A 6760-nucleotide genomic window follows, 5' to 3' on the forward strand; every position below is an offset into this window, starting at 1 on the left:
GCAGGAAGTTACAAAGCTAGAGAAGGGAGAGATACGGAGGTCATTTGAACACAAAGATGAGAATTTTACTTAGTTAGTGTCTATAACATTCTTTAAAATAGCATATTAATTTGCAAAGGAATGTGAAATGATAGGGGCACGGGACAAGAAATTTAGACATGATAGAGGTATGATGGGTTAGATGCTCTTATTCTGTGCCCTGTTCTGTTCTAATAGTTTGCCAAACCAAGTTGCTGAAGCATGTTAAGCTACAGAGAATCATTGAAATTGTCATTATTCCAATAAAATTTCTGCATGCGTTTCTCTGCCACCAGCAACCGCCAGCAAAACCCTCATGGATCATCTGGCCTTGTTACAGCTGAACTGTACAGTGCAGCCAACATTTGCAATTCACTCCCATGACCTTCAATTCACTGACTTTAAAAAAAAACGTTTTTGCTTCACGTAGGCAGTTTAAAAACATAGCTTTCTACATATTCAAACTGTCTATCCAAAGCACAAATATTAAACATTTTCTAAAAATATTGCTGCTTTTGTGCATTTTAAATGTTGGTAGCACGATGTTTTATGCTTCTCAAATGTAAACAAAAAGCGCTTTTGAAAATGTGTTCTTATAATTTGGATGACAATGGCAAAATCAATTAGTAAAAGGTGTGAAGATTCAGAGGTTGATCCTATTCCAAGTCATTTTGTTAAATGGGGTCTCCCATTTCTTTCAGGAAGATCGAAACTTCAGAATGACTTCTGCAATTGCATGGTGCAAGAATGGCTCATAATCTTTAGTATACTTGGTGCATCTAAAGAAATGATCAGTCAGGTCATTGCAGTTGATTACTGGCAGATGTATGCACATGTATAAGCAATCACCATGCACCCCAGTCCTAGTAGTAATTAACATGCATCACAAGACCATTATTTATTGACATAATATAATTGGAATAGCACAGAAGACAGCTTATGGTCTTTGGCATGCCTTTGCTTGAGTATGGGGTCTGCTAACTATTAATTGACTAAAGTACCTCTGTTCCACAGACTGACCTGTCAAAAGGCAGACTTGTATTTTGAAGGATTTTCTCCCTCAACAAGAGTTCAGCACTTCTGATGTACCAGTTTGTTATAATTATAACCAGGGCACAACAAATGGGGATATAAGAGCAGCTCTCGAAGTAGCAATAATTTTTTTAAAAATTGCAGTTTTGCAAAAATGCAATTCAGAAAAAAAATAACTAGAGATCAGATGGCTGCACTCCTTCTGAGAAGCATTGGTCCATTTTTTTTTTAAAAGAAAGTTCTATAAAGAAAGCTAAAATAATACATTTGACCCTTTCATTCTTTCATAAAGTAATTCAAAGATGAGTTATTTGGACAATCTTCAAAAATTCACATATTTGTTTCTATAAATGACTGTCAATAAACCCATTAAACTTGACCAACATTAATCACTTCAAAGTGATGACTGTATACAGGTGAATTATAGATAAACCAGAAATATTAATAACTGTTGGTTTAATAGGGTAATGGTTATGCTAGTAACCCAGAGAATGAAAGTTCAAATCTGACCATAATACTTGGAATACAGTTTTGAAAAAAATCTGTTAACAAAAGAAATGCTGGTGCTAATATAAGTGAGCTTAAAGCTGGCAGATTGTTGTAAATCCCAACTAGCTCACTAATGTCTTTTAGCGAAGGAAATCTGCCCTCCTTACCTGGTCTGGGCCGTACGCAATTCTAGTTTACCCCAATGTTGTTACGGTAAGACCAGGTGAAGGCTGAGAGCGACCCCTCAACACCTTTTTCACCTGGTTGTCTCCTTCTTTGGCCTCCTTATCTCGAGAGACAATGGGTAAGCGCCTGGAGGTGGTCAGTGGTGTGTGGAGCAGCGCCTGGAGTGGCTATAAAGGCCAATTCTAGAGTGACAGGCTCTTCCACAGGTGCTGCAGAAAAATGTGTTTGTCGGGGCTGTTACACAGTTGGCTCTCCCCTTGCGCCTCTGTCTTTGTTCCTGCCAACTGCTAAGTCTCTTCGACTCGCCACACTTTAGCCCCGCCTTTATGGCTGCCCGCCAGCTCTGGCGAACGCCAGATCGGCCCTCCTTACCTGGTCTGGGCCGTACGCAATTCTAGTTTACCCCAATGTTGTTACGATAAGACCAGGTGAAGGCTGAGAGCGACCCCTCAACACCTTTTTCACCTGGTTGTAACATGTGCTATAACCATTCTTTGTACTGCTTTATAAAGCTGTCTGGTGCTGAGTGCAAAGAATACTAGCTCCTAAGGGATAGTTCCAAATAAACTAAACTGGAAAACTAGTAAAATCTAACCAACAGCTTTTTAAAAATAAAAAGCAACAACTCAAAACAGGTCTGGGTATAAACCTATGACTTGTCACATTGTACATGCAAGAGGGCATGGGATCAACATAATTTATCTTACAGGCCACAATTTTTGCTTGCAGGGTGGTAGACAGTGACAAAAACTGTAGGACCCTAGCACCTTGCAGAGAAATTGATGCCAACTGTAGATTTGTATTGATTCTCTATTGCTGAACTTGATTAACTTGTTTTAAGATTGTCATATACTTATCATAGTGACAGAGACATTCCCCACCCACCTAAATTTGTGTAGATACCCCTCTCCCCTGTTAAAGCTGGAGCTTTCCTATATTCACTCCTCTACCACTACCCCCTTTCCCCCCCGGCATGTACTCCACCTTCAATTTCAACTTACTCAATTCAGGCCTATCCCCTGCTCCCACTCATTTCTCAGTTAAAGCATCCGTTCTCCTACTATTTCCTCCTAGTCCATGCAGACACACCTTTCTCAGTCTGATTTAACAAAGCCTTTCTTGGCTTTCATATCACACTGACACTTTCCCTTCCAGTTTACGGTCCTTCACTCCAGCCCCCAGTTCACAGAGATACTGCTCCATGCAGGAAATTGTGCAGGGTACAGACACGATTTCCTCAACCCACTACAGTTTTGAGAGATGAGAGCTTTCCGCCCTTGGTTGCAGCACATTTGGCTCTGTCCAAGTAACAGCATCAGGTCAGCGCTGGGTGTGTTAGTGAGGGGCAGAGCTAGAGCAGCAATGGTTTTCATCCACAAACAGACAAGTGGACAGAGAACTAAAATGCAAGCTGCCCACATAATAGGTCCAAATAGTGAGCCAGCCTGGTCAACCAACAGTGTCCTGGCTACTGGGGTCTGGCTGACTCAAGTATTGGATTAATAACTCCCCAACAGAATGTTGACTTGCTTCCATCACTTGGTACATCGTCTTAGAATCAACCTCGCCAAGGATCAATGCCCTCTCCAGGAGAATAGTAATATAGACAACTGGTGAATGCAGTTAGAGCCCTCACGACAGAGAAAAGCAGATGCCAGGAATGCTGCACAAACAGCAGCAACTTATACAATTTAATACATAGTGAAGAAGTCAACATAAAAGTATTCCCTCTTTCTTCCTCTACATTGACTGGAGCTGGGATATGGTTTTGGCAGCCCTCTGGTACCTCACCCAAGATGCAATTTGGGATGTGAAACTGGATTATGAGTGCCAATAGGCTGCTCAACTGTTGACAGCATCACAAACAAAATTGGTTTAGTCCAAACAAGGGCACTTTCTAGTAATTGCAATCAGGAATGTGAACCCTGGCTGATTCTTCCCCTCCATTGGAAAAGGACACTGAGCAAGTACTCCACTTGCTTCTCTAGCTCAAATCAGCAGCTGGGACCTTGAAGCTTTTAATCTGTATGATTTAGTACAATACTTGACTTATTGCACCACCAGGGAGTAACATTAAACAAATTCAATTCCCATACATCTAGCTTGGAACTAACTGCAATGAGGTCAATTAGGAGAGAGCTTCAGAAATCAGTCTATTTTCATATTTGCATCTTGCTTTTCGACTTGGCCAAGTACTGCTGTACTGTTAGCTTCAATGATTAAGTCCAATAGGCAAATACTGTCAGAGTGATTTAATTTACAAACTCTTTTGCCCTCTCACAACTGCTGAAGAAATACTGTTGAAAATATTTGGAGAGGGCAGAGGGTTCATGGATTTCATCACAGGAGCAAATACAAGTTCATATTATTTGACTTATTGATTTCTCTACAAAATCCTGCTGTGCATTTATCTGTTACCACTAGTACATCTTACAGCATATCTATTTCAGAAATTTTTAAGAAGTGACTTCAGTGCTTTTCTGGAATACAAGTTGCTCTGGGATTCAGCATCAATCAATAAGCGAATTGGTGAAAATGGAACGCGTGCAAGCCAAAGACAATGACCCATTTGGTGTTATGCAGTAAGAAACTTTTACAATACTGAGGTAAAAACAGTTATATTTTCACACGTCAGCCACAACAATAATTGGCTCATTTCCTTCCTTTGGGGAAACTTGAGACTTCTCCCATCAGGTCTATCTCGTTCCTGGAGGCAGCCACTCCCGTTTATAAGGTCACATACATCACTCATGGTATTGCTTAGACTGACACTAGGACTCTCTGAACATGACTTCTTAAAGGCCAGCTCAATCACTGCCCACATTCCAAGGCGACTTGGTCCATCACCTCCTTGAAAGAAGCTACCGAAAAAGCTGTCCTCCATCAGATGGACACAAAGGCAACAGACATTCCTCACTACATAGCTAAATGAGAGAGCTGACACCATCAGCACTCTTATCTTTAAAGTTAAACTGCATTCGGATGCCAGAACAACTCTGGACTGCTAGCTTTGTGTTATTCTATACAAATACTGCATATAACCTTCTCAAGGGCAATTAGGCATGGACAACAAATGCTGGCCCTGCCAGTGACACTCACATCACATGAAAGAATAACAAAATGAGCCCTCAATGTACAACTACACTTAATGAAGCAATTAAAATGAAGTCTTGACATTATTTAATTAAGCAATGCATGTTTTGCTGTGCAGGGAAAATGATGATCCAGGACAAGGAGTCCCCTGCTGCTGATGGATTGCCTTACAGTAAGAGGTACAGGAATTGGCATCATCTTCAGACATCAAACAATGCCTGTAACAGGGAGACCTTGACGGTTTTACTGGTTGAGACACAATGGTGAATGTGCAATTCAGTCACAGACCTTTCCAAGTGATTTAAGGTCAACTAGTGGAAGCAGGAAGGAGCACTAAGTTCCGACAGATTTCAAAATACAATGAAAATTGAAAACGTAATTTTTTAAAAATATGGAATGTATCCAAAAATGAACAGATTTTGAGTTTGGCTGAGAGAGCAGTTCCTTGTCATTCAGCCTGAAAAGGGGAAGGGAATTATGCTTACTTTAATTTCATTTTTTTTACTTCTGCTGTAGTTGATGACTTTGCTCTGACTTATCCATTAACTCAGTAGCTCTCCAGGGTTATATTCTAACCTGATCCACACACTTGTGTTAACGATTTCACTTCCCATTCATCAATTTCCTTCCAATTGCAAGCTCTCTGTGAGCACAGTCCTCAATTCTTCTCCAAGGCAATTTCTGAATCACGAAATCTTATCTTCATCTCGGCTGCCATGATTTTTGATTCAGTAATGAGAATTTTGTTCCTTTCAATTCAAACACTTTCAAGTTTGATCAACAACTGCCAACCCTTTCCCATATCCATTAATAGTCTCAGTCTCAACATCTCTTCTAACCTCAAGCTTGGTAGCGCCTAGTCATTACCTGTCAACTTACTTCATCAACTCTTCCATTTCGTCAACCTTGGTGGTGTCCTGCACTCTGAACCTTAATCCATCTCCTTTGCTTTTTGTTTTAAAAAAATTCCGTATATGTACTGCTTTTATTGAACCAGATGATTTATTAATGTCCAAACTTGTACACTTAAAAGAGCAGAGTTCAGGAGAAGAAGAAATGCTAAGAAAGTTCATATACTGTATGAGTGAATTTAGTTTTTTTTAAATGCATGATTTTCCTGTCAGTATTTTAGGAATCTGTAAATGTCTATTTGTTTCTGAAGACTATAAAACTATGCTCTTGATTGCTAATACTGATTAAAACAGGATTAATAATTCTGTTCCTATACGAACATACGAATTAGGAGCAGGAGTAGGCCATTCAGCCCCTTTCAGCCTGCTCCACCATTTAATAAGATCATGGCTGATCTGATTGTGGCCTCAACTCCACTTTCCCGCCCACCCCCAATACCCTTTGACTCCCTTGTTACCCTTTTTACCTCACAGATTTTAATAAAGCTCAGAATAGGCAAAATTGTAGTGAAGATGTAATAAGTTAGAATATTTCCTCTTGTGGGAGAACCTAGAACTAGAGGCCACTGTTTAAAAATAAGGGATAATCCATTTAAGACAGAGATGAGGAGAAATTCTCCTCAAAGGACGAGAATCTTTGGAACTCTCTTCCTCAAGAGGCGATGAATATTTTTAAGGCAGACGTGGATAGATTCTTGATAAGTGGGTGAAAGGCTATTGTGGGTAGACGGAAATGTGGAGTTGAGTTTACAATCAGATCAGCCATGATTTTATTGAATGGTGGAAGAGGCTTGAGGGGCCGAGTGGCCTACTCATGCTCCTAATTCGTATGTTCATATGTTGTTTGTATGTTAAGCATTTACTATTTAGGAAGGAACAGAAGGGCAGGGAGTAGGTGAGGAAGTTTCATGGACACTGGCAGGAATGAGGGAGGCTTGTACCTGGTTGCAAAGGAAGGAGAGGTCTTGCAGATTGGCTGAATTAAAATGGTATTAGAGGGATTAATCCTGCAGATTGGCTGAATTAGGGCA

This window comes from Heterodontus francisci, chromosome 8, assembly GCF_036365525.1.
Source record: "Heterodontus francisci isolate sHetFra1 chromosome 8, sHetFra1.hap1, whole genome shotgun sequence".
Lineage (NCBI taxonomy): Eukaryota > Metazoa > Chordata > Chondrichthyes > Heterodontiformes > Heterodontidae > Heterodontus > Heterodontus francisci.